Raw genomic sequence first — 16,646 nt, forward strand, 5'->3', positions numbered from 1 at the left:
GGATGAAGCAACTTTGGAACACTCAAAGACTGAATGATGCTAAGAATGACTAAGGCATATTTTCCATATGGGACTTCTTCTACCTCGTTATTTTAATTTTATAAAATTGATGTAATAAAAAAGTTACATTAAAAATACCTGAGTGGCCTTATTTCTTGAAAAATGGTCCTCCAAAGAACATTCCCAAAATGGAATGGATTTAGCTTAGGGAGAATTAAACTAGATATGGATATCATTTCCATGTGTGACCTGGTTGTCCCACTGAAGGGGCTCTTTTGTTATCTCTTTAGTCTATCACAAGTCCTAGTATGGTTAATTAATCAAAAAGCACGATAATATTTAAATTCATACTTTGTTGCATATATTAATTATTTACATATCTACTCATGGTTACATAAATTGTTTAAAGAGTTAAAGTCATGCTAACAAAAAAACAATATCTTCAAGTTTTTAATCTATCTTTCATAATTAATAAACGTTAGGTCTTTTGGACAATACCAGATGTTATTTTTCATATGTTAATTCATATATACTATTATTCATATATCATATATTTTATATATTTATTTTTCATAATTTTCATTTATTTATTTATTCTACTAGCTTAGAGCAGGACAAAATATTCAAAGAAAGAAGATGCTGACGCTAACTTCAAAAATCCTCAGATATGATTAGGGTGATGGGACATATGTAAACCCATAATGTAAGCTGGCACACAAGTAAGGTATGCTAAGGTGTGAGACTCCAGAAGAACTGTGTCAATGCATGAGAACCTACAGGTTCATGAAGAAGATAGCATTTAAGAGAAAATAGTATTATAGCAAGTCTGAAATTTTTGATGCATGGTTCTTACTTTTTTACAAAGGAGTTAAATTAAGCAAGCAAATAACAATTTCTTTGCAATTAACCATTGCCAAAAGAGGAATGAGTCCTTATCAACATGAAAAATCAGACAGTAGGCCATGTAAGAATTGTCAGCATTCACTCATGTGATACTTTTGTGTCAACACAAAGAGAATCTATGGATAAACTAAAAATAAATATTATACTTTATAGGAGTAAAACAGTTGTATTGCTAACAGCATCTTGAATGTGCTAAGTATTGTATTTTAAGTATGTATTATCTCAAATACTTACCACAACAATTCTACTATTCTTACTACTTTAGAGTTGGGTAAATTGAGATATATCAACAAAGTGGTAAAGTTAGAATTAGAATGTAAGCACTTTGACCAAGAACCTGGAGGTCATTGATCTCCATTATTCTACAGTGGAAAAAATCCTACTGATAATAACAGAGTGGTCAGTAAGACTGGAATGAACCTAACAAGTAAGGATCTTAAAGAAAAACTTGCTAAATTAATAAAAGGCCATGCTAAAAGCTTTAGGAACTAAATAAGTATAAAACTTTAACAGCATGAAGACATTATTGATTCACAATTTATGTGTTGTTTCAGTAAAAATCCAATAAAAACATCAACTTTTAATTTACTAGTCTTACTCTTAAGTGTACATCTGGAGTGCACTAAGTCTACACTAACAGAAATACTTGCACATCTATGTTTAGGTAGCTAAAAATGGAGCCAGTGTTGATGTTCTCCAACATATGAATACATGTAGAAAATCTGGCATAAGCAAAGGGGTATTTTAGGAAGTCATAAGGAAATATGAAATCATGAAGAGTGCAAAAAAATGGATATAACTAGAATTCTTATGACAAGCAACTAAGACAGACTGAGAAACACAAATGCCACTTATTTTCTTTCATAGGCAGAACCTAAATTTAAAAGTTATTATATTTATGTGTTTATATGCGTGTGCATTTATACATTATATGTACATGTTCTGAAACTAGAAAAGGTATCATGAGAAGAAAGTCAGAAATATCAAGGGTGGGGAGATAGACAGTGGATACATGCAGGCACTTGAATCAATGAATCAATAAGAAGACAAACTAGAGAATAACTGGGAAAAGAAAAAGAACCAGTTAGGGGTGATCACATGGAAGGAGAGTGAGGAGGGTAATGGGAAAGGAGAATAAATGAAAACAAAGTACGCCATGATGAAACTTGTCACTTTGTGTGCCAAATTAATATATACAGATAATTTTCGGCTTATCTGTTCATCTAAAAGAAAGAGCAAAAAGTCAAGAATGGCAGGTACAAAATGGTTAAAATAAAATGGCATTTATATACAAAAATATATACATAGAGTAACAAAACAGAATCATGACCATCAAAATGACCACAAAAAGACTTAACATATGGCATTGCAATGCAATAAAAGAAGAAAAATTGTACTAAAGGAAGCCAAGTATATGTATATAGCTCCACCTATATGGTGGCTGAGGCAGCAAGATTCCAAGTGCAGGACTAGCTTGATAAACTTGGTAATATCTTATCTCAAAAAATACATATCAGATTTATGATGCAAATACCAACTGTCAACATCTGGTACATTCATGCATTGGTGTTGCCAATTGGTGTTGCATACACATTTGTCATGTTAAATCCATACTGTTCTGTAGCTTTAAGAAACGTTAACAGTTCTAAAAGTTCAGTGATGGTTTTTCAAAGCTATTATATTTCCATACATTGATCTTGTCTTCTTGTTATTTAAATGCACACATTTCCTACCTCAGGTCACTCACTCAGGGAATGTAAATGATGGAATTTAATTCCCATGCTCAGAAATTCACAATGTGATATGACAACTCTAGGTATAAAGTGGGAATTTTCTCCAAGTGAATTCAACTAAGAAACTACTGCAGGGCTAACTTCATTCAAGTTACTTATAGCATTATTGCTGTGGAATATTTGTTTGATGATACAAAGATATGTTGCATTCTTTCATGTTGCATTTATTTAGTTCTATGAAGTTATGTTAATTTGCCAGCCTAAAATAGCTGATTGGTCTAATAAAGAGCTGAATGGCCAATAGCTAGGCAGAAGAGAAAGAAAGGTGGGGCTTGTAGGCAAAGAAGAAACTAGAGAGGAAAAACTAGAAGAAGTAGAAGTAAGAAAAGAAGGGGAGTAGGACACCAGTCACCCAGCCACCCAGTCACACAGCCTCACAGTCATCCACATGGTAAGAAGAAAAGCAAGATATAAAGAATATATATAAAAAGGCCTAGAAGCAAAAGACAGATGCTAATTTAAGTTAAAAAAAGTTGACTAAAATCAAGCCAAGCTAAGGTCAGGTATTAATAAGCAAGAATAAGACTTCATGTATTTATTTGGGGGCTGGGTGGTGAGCCCCCAAACAGCAGAGAAAAAATAACCTACACATTGCCTCTTTATATTTAAATTTCTTGAAGAGATAATATCTAACTATTAGTTATCATTTGTCTCTTCCTAGCTTCATAATTTTTGGCAATCTACTTCATTTTCATCTATTCTCAAAATGCTAAATCCTTTTGAGGGTTTGATATCTTTGTGCATTAAATATGTTCTCCACATTATCTTTCACATTGACATTTTCTTGACTGGGTTAAATAAGACTCACTAGGAACAACAATTTGCAAAGAATACATCATCTCCATGAGTACAAGAAATAAGGTATTCCTTTTATTATTTAACCGTAGCCACCCTTCTCCAGCAAGAATAAGTTATAGCCTCTATACTTCTAAGAGTCTGTACACTCATTCATTCAATTGCCATTCCCCCTTAGAATAAGTTCAAAATTAAGATAAACATTTTTCAAATAACCTAGCATGGATTTATAGCAAACTAGATAAAAAGATGAAATAAGTTATTGGACAGAATTTTGAAAAAACAATATTTCCAAGTATTACAGAATGTTTATGGGAATAAAGACAAAGTCAGAAAGGAGAAAAATGAATGACAGAACATCTAACAATACACAGGGACCTGGGGATGTAATTCAGCTATGAAGCGCCTGACCAGCAAGTATGAAACCCTGAAAAAAAGAATGATGAACAGGACAGAATTTTGCATATAAATGTAGACATTTTCATAAAAGTTTGATATCTCAACAACAGCAATTCTTATCATTTGATATTGCCTAGCAAGAAAAATTTGTTCATGTGATTAAAGGATACATTGAAAATATTTTTGAACATGTATGTGCATGTGTGCCTATGTGTACAAGTGCATATTGGTGCATGTTCATGTACATAAAAGTGTATATGGAGGTGACAGGTTGACCATGGATGTCTTTCTCAATTGCTGTCAACCTTATTTTTAGAGAGAGGTCTCTCATTAAACATGAAGCTTGTGAGTTCAGTTACACTGTCTGGCTGTCAAGCCCCAAGGAATCTTTCTGACTTGCCTCCAATGCGCAGTGTTTAGAGATTCTTGCTTCAGACCCAGTGTGTAAAGGGTATCAGGGATCAGAGCTCAGGTCCTGAGGCATCATGGCAAAGCAATCTCTTTATCAACTGAGCTATCTCCCCTGCCCTGAAAAGGGGTTTTGCTTTTTTTTGACATTGTGTTAGGGATCAAGAGCTATCTAAACTATGTGGAAATGCATTGCTATTACTACTATTATTGTCTGTATTTTGAAACTTAAAATATTTGTTTAAAAGTGTGGCTTGCAGTAAAAGAACATAATAATGTTCTAGAAATACAAACGTTAGAATTTAAAATAACTGAATATGCAAATTACATACTGAGCCTACTAAACTACAAGGTTTGTGATTTTATTCTAAGAAAAAAATATGAGGACATTTTAAAACATGTGATCATCAAATTTTTGCCTGGTCTTTGGTAAAAGTTACTAGTTATAAAATTTCTCTTAGTGATTTGTAGAGGTATAAAACATATTGTAAAAATACTGTAAGATTAATGTTCAGTGTTGATTTCCAACATTTCCACTTTTACAAAATTTCATATATATTTTATTTTATGTGTATGTTTTACCTGAATGTGTGTCTATACACTACTGTGTCTGCAGAGTCCAAAAGAGGGCATCAGATCCCCTAAAACAATTGCAATTGTGAGCTGCAATGTGCTGTAAGTAAAACCCAAGTATTCTGGAAGAACAGCCATGGACCTTAACCACTGAGCCATCTCTACAGCCCTCATATATGCTCATGCTTTAAATTATAAAATATATTTAAATACTACAAAGGAACACATAATCTACCAATGCTCACAAAAATGTAAATGTCTGGGGGCTCCTTTCCTCACCCTGCTTCACGCTGTACTAATGTTACAAAGAAAACTGGGACTTTTGTTTTCTGAACAGACCAAGGTTATGTCAGGTACCCTCCACCAGAACTCGGGCATAAATGGGGGCAAAAGTCCTGTGGAAAGGATGGCTGCACAAAAGCTTTATGCTGTGTCCAAAACCACACCCTCCAGTCTCAGCCTACCACTGTCATTAGATGGGATTAACATGTCCCTTCCCATGTGGTGGTAAGTCCTACACAGAAGAAAAGAATTCAAATGGAAGAACCTGGAATTTATAGCTGGCATAAATCCACTCCAAATAAGTGGAGTTTCTAACACATATTTATAATGCAGACAACACAAGAACACTTGACTAAGTACTCAGCTCAGATCATAAACAAGAGGAGATAGATGAAATACCTTATGTACATAAAATGTGAAAAATAATCATGTCTCTAAACCGTGTGAACTTAAGGAATGACTCAATTTCTATTTTCTTTCTTACTGGTGAATATACATGGTTTCTTGACTCTTCTATTTGGTTGTTCTTCCTAGGTATCTGCTTTCCAAAGAGAGGAGATGACACTGGCAGATTGATAAACTCTATATAATAAAAAGTGAGCTCACTGAAATATGCATGTAAAAGAGTAATATGACTAAGAAGGCAAAGTGTGTTAACAGTTGACAGTCTGCAAGTGTGTTTTTGCAAGTGCGTGTGTGTGTGTGTGTGGTGTGTGTGTGTGTGTGTGTGTACACAATCTGCATTTGTGAACTGGTGAGATGTTTCAGCGCATAAAATCATTTACCACACAAACCTGATAACCTGAATTTTATCCCCAGAACCCATGTGGAGAGAACCAACTCATGGAAGTTGTATTCTGAACTCCTACTCCTCGTGTGTGCCATAACACAAGTGTGTCAACAGTCACACACACACACACGTGCATACTACACACAAAAATAAAATATTTTCATGTTTTAATTAAAAATAATTCATTTTCTTCCTTTGTCTCCCTCAAGACCCCCTCCTCCCAACCCTGTCCATTCCCCACACCTCTCAAATTGATAGCTTCTTATCCCCATATTATCATGTTCATATATGGCTCATGCCTGGGAGAAACTAACTCTCCATCTCTAAGCAGTCATCAGCTGCCCATAGTTCCTGTTCAGGGTTGTGACCCTGTAGGGTTTTTCCTATTCCACATTAGCATGTCTATTTCTATTGCCTATTTTCGGATCTTGTTTATGAAGACATCTCTATGAGAGATTTCACAGCAGCCTTCCTGGTATTTCAGCTCTTACAATCTTTCATTCCCTAATCCATGATGTTTCCTAAGCTTTGGACACAGGAGTTCATACGTAGATGTATCCATTGAGCCTGGGCTGCCCACAATCCAGTTGTGGTTTCTGTTGTGCTATCCCATTTGCTGTAAGGAAAAGCTTCTCTGATGAGGGGTGGTAACTACGCTTATTTGTGTGTGTAAGGATAAGATTTAGAATCTAGCTGGAAGGGAGGGGGTGCACACCTTTAACTCCAGCACTCAGGAGGCAGAGGCAAGAGGATCTCTGTGAGTTTGAGGCCAGCTGTTTAACTAGATGACCATTTAAGTGCCACTTCTTGCACCTTTAGGAATATCTTATTGTGTTGGTCATTATTGGGTTTTATAGCTGTCATATCAGGGTAAACTATCAATTTCCCCTTACCTTAGCAGCTTGGATAGTACTTTCTGATAATATGGAAGCTAGACCACAGGAAACTTAGGTTAGATCCAGCTCAAATAACCCGATCCCTGTGTCTGAGTGTCTGATGCCTTCTGCAATGGGGCTTTTCTTAAACCAAGAGAACCAAGAGATAATTTTTGTGTAGGGTGATAAATACAGGTAAAATTTCATTCGTATGCCCATGGGAATCCAGTTTCTCCAGCATCATTTGCTGAAGATGCTGTCTTCTTTCCAGTGTATTTTTTGTCTCTTTGTCAGAAACCAGATAGCACTAGTTACATTTTATATTTACCTAATCAGGCATTATACTAACAAAACCCCAGTACCAAGCACAAGAAATCTCTTTTAGAGTGGTTGGTCATGGTAGTCCAAATGATTTCCAAAACAATATTTTATCTCCAAATGGTTCAAAAACCTAAACTTAAAACCTAAAACACAAGTTGGGCAGTGATGGAGCACAACTATAATCTTATACTCGGGAGTCAGAAGAAGGTTTGTCTCTGAGTTCAAGGTCAGTTTGGTTCCAGGCCATAACCAGATCTATGATAGCCAGGGCAACACAGAGAAACCCTGTCATAAAAATCAAAACAAAGAAAACTTGAAATGCTAAAACTACTAGAGGAAAATATAGGTGGTATCATTTAAGATTTAAGTGCAGAAAAAGACTTTCTGGTTTCCATGGGTTCATTTCAGTGGTTAACTGTGAGTGTTTGCCTCTGCTTCCATCAGTCACTGGATGAAGGTTCTAGGATGACTATGGACATCAAGTTCATTATCAGGAATGGGCATTTAAGGTGGTCTCTCCACTATTGCTTAGCTTGCCAGTTGGTGTCATCCCTTTAGATCACTAGAGGTCTCACTGGTGCCAGATCTCCCTTCTAACCTATGACTCCCTCTATTATGGTATTTCTCATCCTGTTCTCCCCCTATTCTAACCCCCACTCAACCTTCCTGTTCCCCCATGACCTACTCTCTCTTCCATTCCTCCCCCTCTCCTCTTCCCATCTCCCACTCCCCCACCTCTCGCCATGTTCCCAATCTGTTCAGATCATCTTGCCTCATTCCTCTTCTCTGGTGTACCATGCATATCTCTCTTAGGTTCTTTCTTTCCTATTTCCCAGACTCTGGGTCAGTGGAAGTGCAGACTGGCACTATCCTGATCCATGTCTAAAATCCATATATGAGTGAGTACATACCATGGTTGTCTTTTTGTGACTGGGTTACCTCACTCAAGATGGTTTCTTGTAATGCCTTCCATTTACCTGTGAATTTCAAGATTCCATAGTTTTTATCTGCTGAGTAGTACTCCATTGTGTAAATGTACCACATTTTCTCTATCCACTCTTCAATTGAGGGGAATCTAGGTTGCTTCCAGATTCTGGCTATTATAGATAATGCTGCTGTGAACATAGTGGAGCAGATGTCCTTGTTGTATGAATTTGCATCTTCTGGATATATGCCTAAGAGTGGAATTGCTGGGTCTTGTGGTAGATTGATTCACATTTTCCTGAGGAATCTCCATACTGATTTCCAGAGTAGGTGTATGAGTTGGCACTCCCACCAGCAGTGGAGGAGTGTTTCCCTCTCTTCACATCCTCTCCAGCATAAATTGTCTTCTGTGCTTTTGATTTTAGCCATTCTGACAGCAGCTGATGTGAACAAGGGGAGCTCTTGGACCCCAGACCGACAGCTGGGAGGCCAGCATGGGACTGATCCAGACCCCCCTGAGTTTGAGAGTCAGTGAGGAGGCATGGGAAACCTATCGGGCCCTGGGCAGTAGATCAGTGATTATCCCTGGCATACAAATGGACTTCTTGTGTCCATAACACAAAGATGGATGCTCTCTCAGCCTGGAATCACAGTGGAGTGCCTGGACCCTGCCCTGAGTGAAATGACAGACTCTAATATCACCTATGTGGCAGGAAGTGGGGATAGGGTGGGAGGCTGGGGGGGGATGGTAGGGGGTGTGGGAGGAGGGGAGGGAGAGGGAACTGGGATTGACATGTGAAGCAAGCTATTTAAAATTAAAGTAATAGAAAATAAATAAAAGGTAAAAAATAAAGAAAAAATCATACTGGAGAGAAACCAAAACAAAAAGAAAAGAGAAGAAAAAGACTTTCTGGATAGGTCTCCATTTGCCCAGGTATTAAGATAAACAATTGACAGGAGAATCCTCATAAAACTAAAAACCATCTGTATAGCTAAGAAAACAATATGTTGAATGAAGAAAAAAATCACAGAGTGGGGAATCTTTGCAAGCTATACATCTGATAGAGTTAATATTAAAAATATATAAAGAACTCAAAAACCAAAAAGTCAAGGAAACAGATGACACAATTTAAAAACACATTTTAGAACTAAAAAGAGTTCCTGGTATGAGAAACAAATGTGGATAAGAAATAGCTCAAAATGTTCTTCTTCCTTTCCGTATTCATATCCCTTCCAATTAGGGAAATCTAAATGAAAATAACTTTGAGATTTATCTTAGCCCAGTCAGAATGACTAAGTTTAAGAAAACAAAAGTAGCAACAAATAATGGTAAGTCTTTGTGTTGATGGAATTGCTAATTGGAGCAGCCACTATAGAAAGAAACACAGAGAAGCCTCAGAAAACTAAAACTAGAAGTCAACCTACCATATGACCCAGCTATTCCATACCCTAGCATACTCCCAAAGGACTCAATACCCTACTCCAAATATATTTGCTCAACCATGTTCGTTGCTTCTCTATTTGAAACATCTGGAGAATAGAAACAGCCTAACTGTTCTTCAACAACATTATCCAATGATGATAATGAAAATATAAATATACACTATGGAATATTATTCAACTCTAAAGAGAAATGAAATCACAAAATTTGCACATGAACTGATGGGATAGCAAACAATCATATTGAGAGAGGAAACTCACACCTAGAAAAACAAACACCATATGTTCTTTCTCATCTGAGGTTCCTGGTTCCAAGTAGGAAAGTTTAAAGGGTCATGGGTGGAGGGCTTGAAAGAGGAAGAGCAGAATACAGATGATGTGAACAGAGAAATAGATAGAACGAGGAGTGGTCTCAGACTGGGAGCTGGGAGGGCTGTTACAGAAGGAGAAGAAGGGAGGAGAGATGAGTAATACCAAAATAATATTTCTAAACTTTGAATTTTTACAAAGATCTTCAGTGTCACCATCACGGATTCTTTTGGATTTTTATTTAACTGTGTTGCTGGGAAGTTCAATATAAAGCAGGAGTTCCCACATTGGCATTTAATGGCTAGTGTAATTCTTCATTGTCTTAACATTTACTGTTTTTAATGCTCTCTTTTTTACTTTTTTAAAAGACTTAAAAGTCTCAGAAGAAGAAAAAATACATGGAATAATTAGTGTTTGGTAAGTTCATGTGAGAGTGTGACCAAACCAAGTGGACTGTCCTTGGATCTGCGACAGTCTGTTTGGTGTAACACCTCACCTGGGGTTTTCAAAGCTTCTACTTTTACTTTCCTGCCTCTGTGAGAAGAAAGTATCTGCAAACACTCACAAATGTCCACAGAGCGAAATAAAATCACTGACTTGGTGCTTCCTTGAGCATAAAGAACAACCAGCATTTGTTATATGTTTGCAGCTCACTAGTCATAAAACTGTGAAAACAATGTTTCACTTTTTTTAATTGGAAACGAGCTTGTTTCACATGTCAATTCTAGCTCCCTCTCCCTCCCTTCCTCCCCTGCCCCCTACCAACCTCCCCAACTCCCCACCCAATTCCCACTCTGCTCCACAGGGAGGGTGAGGCCCTTCGTGGGGGATTTCCAGAGTCTGTCATTTAATCCAGAGCAGGGCCTAGGCCCTCCCCCATGTGTTCAGACTGAGAGAGCATCGCCCAATGTGGGATGGGCTCCCAAAGACCATTTGTATGAAAGGAATAAATACTGATCTGTTATTACCCAAGGCCCCATAGATTGCCAAGGCCTCTTCACTAACACCCAAATTAAGGTGTTAGTCCCATGCTGGCCTCTCAACCATCAGTCGGGGGTCCAAGAGCTTATCCTTGTTGAGGTCAGCTGTTTCTGTGGGATTGACTCCTTTCATCATCACTCGTCCCTCTCTGCAACTGGGTTCCAGGAGTTCAGTTCAGTGTTTAGCTGTGGGTGTCTGCCTCTGCTTCCATCAGCCACTGGATGAAGGCTCTAGGATGGCATATAAGGTATTCGTCAATCTCATTATCGGGGGAAGATAGGATATCCATTTCCATTAACAAGTAAAAAGTATGTTATAAAACAAATTTAAAACTATTTGCAGTGAACTCAGCTTCTCTCTGCTTGTAGGTTTCACAGTTCCGGTTATCCATGCTTTACCTCAGCCTAAAAACATTAAATGGGAAGTTTCAGAATAATATTTTTACGTTACAGTTTTCAAGTCATTCTACTCCATCCTGCCCCCACTTTGCCAGTGTTGTCACTGTGTATGCCACTCAACTTTCAGTCACATCTTGTATTAGGCCCACAGCCTGACTTTATAGCTCTTATGTTCCGTAACACTATTTAACCTCATAGCAGTCCTTAAGAGTAATAGTGAGGCTGCAGAGGAATGGCCAGGGAACTAAACATGGAGGATCGATCAACTCTATGCGGTGTGACAGCACCATGGAGCAAATAGAGACAATCAAATCCAATAAAACCCCTCAAATTCATCCATATTATCTATCTTCCACTCACTGAGGCAGATTAAAAACTGTGGAAACATAAGCTATGTTGAGTAAACATAAACATAACATGTAATTTCAGGAAAGGAAAAGTTAGTTTGAAATAATAGAAACACAGCTCTGAAATTCATGTTAGGATATTAGTGTTAGAACTAAACATTTAAGAAAAACCACAGCAAGGGCAAATTACCCAGCAAATTGTGCCATAAACAAATTTTTACTACAACTTTTAGTACATTTTAATATTCTGTGTTGCCTCTGACCTTCTTTATTGCATGGTATTTTCATTATAACTTAAAAGATGCTACAATTTTTTATTTGAAAATATTTTAAAATGAGCTTTGGACTTTCTTCTTGTTCTTTCCCTAAATCCCAGGATTGATTCCAGTTGTTCATTCTGAACACTGATCTGTGTCTGGTCTGTCTCTACACATTTCCTATCCCTCACATTTGGTCACAGTTCCACTTGATACATGTTAGACACAGGACTTGGAAGGAATTCATGTCTGATACTAGAAAGTTAGCCAACTACTGATGGCTACTGAGGTCATGGACCATAGAGGAAAATCCACTACTGCCACTTTCCTAAATGACCTATAATCTCTAACTGCATTTTTAGTGCTTATCTTATACCCGCAGATAAGTGTAGTTCTCACTTGTCACCAAAGAAGCTTATTTTTGCAGCATATAGAGATCATTACAGAAAATCAGGTTTTATCAAAATGCAGAGAACAAATTATCATGGGATACCCAGCCTCGGTTGATATATCTGTAACAGAACCCCTACACCTAAAACTGAGAAAACACAACTGAAGTGGTGGCAGAAATATTGTAAGAGTCAGGCAACCAGGATGCCTGCTGCAAGATTGTGTCTTCTGTATAAGACAAAGAAGCTGCAGCCATGAAATCTCAACAATATGGTTGCTTAAACAATCCTCAAAAAAAATGATACTACCAGTTGTCATGCCAACGTGGGTTACGGGAAATTTCTTAAGGCCCCACCCATACATGAAATCCTGCAGGAAATGAATGTCTACTTAGAAAGGGGGAATCAGCCTTACCCAGGGATGACCTTCCTAATTGGTTATCAAACCCCAAGTAATCAGTCCTAAAAATATATGCATGGCATGGCAGCAACACTAGAAAGACTGGGCAGATTTTATTTTTATTCCCGTGTGTGTGTGTGTGAGAGAGAGAGAGAGAGAGAGAGAGAGAGAGAGAGAGAGAGAGAGAGAGAGAGAGAGAGAGATTAGAATTTGAGAGGAGATGACACAGGAGGAGTTGGAAGGAAAAGAAGTGGGGGATATGAAATGAAGTCACTACAGTACACAAATATGACATTACTTGAACCAAATGTCATGTACAGATTAAGTTGGCTTTCTTTTACTGAAATTCCTTTTAAAGAAATTTTAAACTGAACTTTTTAAAGAAAATCTAAAGCTTTAATAATAATGTCTTAAAGAAACAATAAGCAAAGACATTAAGCAATAATATTGGCATGCTTGACTAAATAAAGTTCAGTCATTTCTTTTCAAATAATGCGGTGTCCATGACAACCAACAAATATTTCCAGCCTCATATGCTCAGTTTTTCAATTTTATTATGTCCAAAACATAGGGAACGAGGGGGTTATTTCTGTCCTTGCTAAGTGCAAAACTTCTACTAAAAAAAAACTTGGCAGTGAGCAATAATTTGATCAATTTACATAACAAATTCAGAAAAGATTCGAACATGCTGTTGTGTACTGTCTCAATCTTGTGAAACTGGATTTATGGTCAAACATTTTCTCTGTACTGGAGCATATGCTTTCAAAAAAACAGAGTAAAATAACCTTGGAGATTCTATGTATGTATACAACTTCAAAGATTATGCAGTCATACAGAAGACTTGTGAAATTGAAAACATAATTTGTAATATGCTATATCATGAGGAATTGTGGTGTACATATCTATATACATTTTTCAAGAGGTTAAAAAATTTGCCATTATTGACAAAGGAAATTTTATTTCAAGATAAGCACTCATAATTGTATAACTAAGTGCCTAATTATCTATTAAGAAATTTAATGATGGTTTTTGCTTTTGCCTGATTTATTTCAAATGAATAAAACAAATCATACACAAAGGCTGAGAACATTTTGAGTGTTTGATATTAAAATTCATGGACCATCAATAATTATTTTCCAATTAGAACTAGAAAGCATCAATGATTGTGTTAGATGTGTATAAAATGCTGTCTCACTGTGGCATCTTTACTCAACACCAACCTCCAGATGGGAACTATTTTTCATGGTTCATAAAGCCAAATCCAGCTGCTGCATTTGGACTTGCATAAGGAACCCACAGCTTACTGCCTTCTCAGTGCTCGTAAAACAATTGCTATTGTTTCTTTAGCCGTGGTACAACCCCCTCTCCCCGTGCAAATGAGATATACAAAAAGAACTTCTAATGTCTTTATACTTGATTACCCAGAAGTCCTGTTCATAGTAGGATCCTGATTTTACAGCATTTTCTAAAACTTAAGCTATTTAAATAAGACCAATCTTCAATGATAACTGTAGGATGAATGAATTATCAAAAGTGTTCACACAATTTCCCTCTAGAAGCCACAATGGTGGTTAACTACTTCAGCACTTTCAGTCTTATTAACAGGAAGGAGTATACAACTTCCTTCCTACTCAGCTGATCTGATGGGTGGGGTTTGAATGACCATGGGATTCCCACTGCCACAGTCTTCCCACAGCTACATTGAATTAAGCCTTCTAAGCCTCAAAAAAAAAAGAAAAGAAAAGAAAGAAAGGAAAGGAAAGGAAAGGAAAGGAAAGGAAAGGAAAGGAAAAGAAAAGAAAAGAAAAGGAGTGCATCTTTTGGGAGGTATTTTGGATAGAGGACTATAGTGGGAACTTTGAGTAACAGCTATAATAAAATTTGCCCTTAAGTCATTTTCAAACGTAATACCAAAAAGAAAGAAAAAGATCAGTTATGGAAAATAGGAACTACTCAGTTTACAAAATCATCAGTAGGTACATTTTCTTGCTATCTATAGATATCAGACATTTGACATGTCCTCAATATTTTTTCTCAAAGCCCTAAAATCCTAAAATAAAAATCTACATGAATAAGTTAATACCTAGATTAATGTAAGAAAACAGCCAAATTGCCTTCACATTTTGGAAAAACAAAGATTACAAGAAACACTGGATAAACCTACAGGGAGGGTGGCTCAGAGCCTTGACACAGCACTGATGCTTTTCCACGTACAGAGATGTTTATTTCAGGCAGAATTCATCTTGTAAAGCAAAATGCTGCTCGCTGACAACCTCCAACCGCAATGGCTGTTTGTGTTTCCTGCTGTTTGTATTTATTTCTTCCTCGTGCTACAATAGCTGCAAAAACAAATACTTGTTATGCAATGCTTTGTATCAGTGCAGGTGAAGCGTGTTTGCTCCCTTCTTTCCAAGCCCATGGCTTGTGCAAATAGGTTTTTAATGTAGCCTGAGATTAATCTAGTAATTACCACCCAGTTTAGAAACACGTGTTAAACAACGGGTCGTATAGTTGCCATTCCTATTCCAGGATAATTCTCAGTTTTTGACCTTTGAGCAAAGATGGGGAATAGTGCAATCAAGAACTTCTTGGGAATTGGCCTCTTTCTTTGCTGTATTGGGTCACTCGATGTTGTATTTGGGTTTCTGCTGTAATATTTTTTCATTTCCATTGTAACAAGAGTTTGTGGGTGACCTCATTTAAATTTTTGATAAAAGCTTTTACATTATTTTAATTGAACCACATAGAATATATGTAATTTCAAAGAAATTTTATTTTAAATTCATGTATTTGTTCTTAGAAAAGACACTATTATGCACATGGTACCTGCATAAATACTTATATGTAGAAGAGTTTGTCTCCAGAATATGACAGTCATTTAAATCCTCCAATGAAATCTAAGATAAGTAACAGTATCTTTCTGTAAAAAGAAAGTAAATAAGAATTAACTTAAATGTAATCATATGTAAAATTTTAAAATAGAAATTAACCTTCTTATTATTCAAGGCTGGTGTGAGTGGTATAATAGAGAGAAATACTTCATGTCATTTTAAAATTTTATAAAAATCTTTAAAAATAGCAATATTTCTGCCATTAAATTGAGATAGATTGTCTTTAGGGTTTCATTTTCTGCCTATGTGCTCATTAAATTATTTTAAACTTAAAAGATGTATTCAAAAATTTTTTATTTTAAATTTAGATTAGAAACAAGGTTGCTTCACAAGTCAGTTCCAGGTTCCTCTCCGTTTCCCTCCCCTCCTCCCATGCCCTCTCCCCAACCTCCCCCCAATATCCTCTTATTTCCCCAGGGAGGATGAGGCCCTCCATGGGGGTGTGCATAGTCTGCCATTTCATCCAGGGCAGGGCTTAGACCCTCCCCCAAGAGTTCAGGGTGAGAGTGCATCTCACATTGTTGGATGGGAGTCCAAAGTCCATGTGTATACTCGGGATAAATACTGGCTGAAGTGTTATGCCAACATTTTAAATAATTTCATAAACACATAGTAACTGTAAGTCGTAAGTGCTGAGATGCTAAGGGGTTTCCCTGAGGTATGCTCTTTCCTTTCAGGTCTCTCTCTCTCTCTCTCTCTCTCTCTCTCTCTCTCTCTCTCTCTCTCTCTCTCTCTCTCTCTCTCTCTCATCTATCTCTATCTCTCTCTCCCTCTCTCCCTCTCTCCCTCTCTCCGTCTCTCCCTTCTCTCTGGAAGGAGTAGTTGATTTCTCATCTCCAGTATAAACTGACATATAATTTTAAATTCATCATTTTCATTTTCAAAACTAAACATTCTGTCTTGAAAACTCAAAACCGATATAGTAATTAATACAATATTCTAGCAATTCCAATTTTTTAAGCTTGAGGCTAATTTTCACACACTCTTATCTTTTCTAATTTTTCAAGAAAGGAACTGAGTTCTATTGACTAACATAAAACATTCAAATTATTGAGAGAAAAAAACAATAAATATGGTTTTGTAACACAAAAGAATATAAATGTACAAATAGAAAAGGTACTGTATGCTTTATCCAACAAACCTGACAATGAATTATTCACTCAATGACTAA

Source organism: Mesocricetus auratus, unplaced genomic scaffold (assembly GCF_017639785.1).
Source record: "Mesocricetus auratus isolate SY011 unplaced genomic scaffold, BCM_Maur_2.0 Super-Scaffold_100691, whole genome shotgun sequence".
Lineage (NCBI taxonomy): Eukaryota > Metazoa > Chordata > Mammalia > Rodentia > Cricetidae > Mesocricetus > Mesocricetus auratus.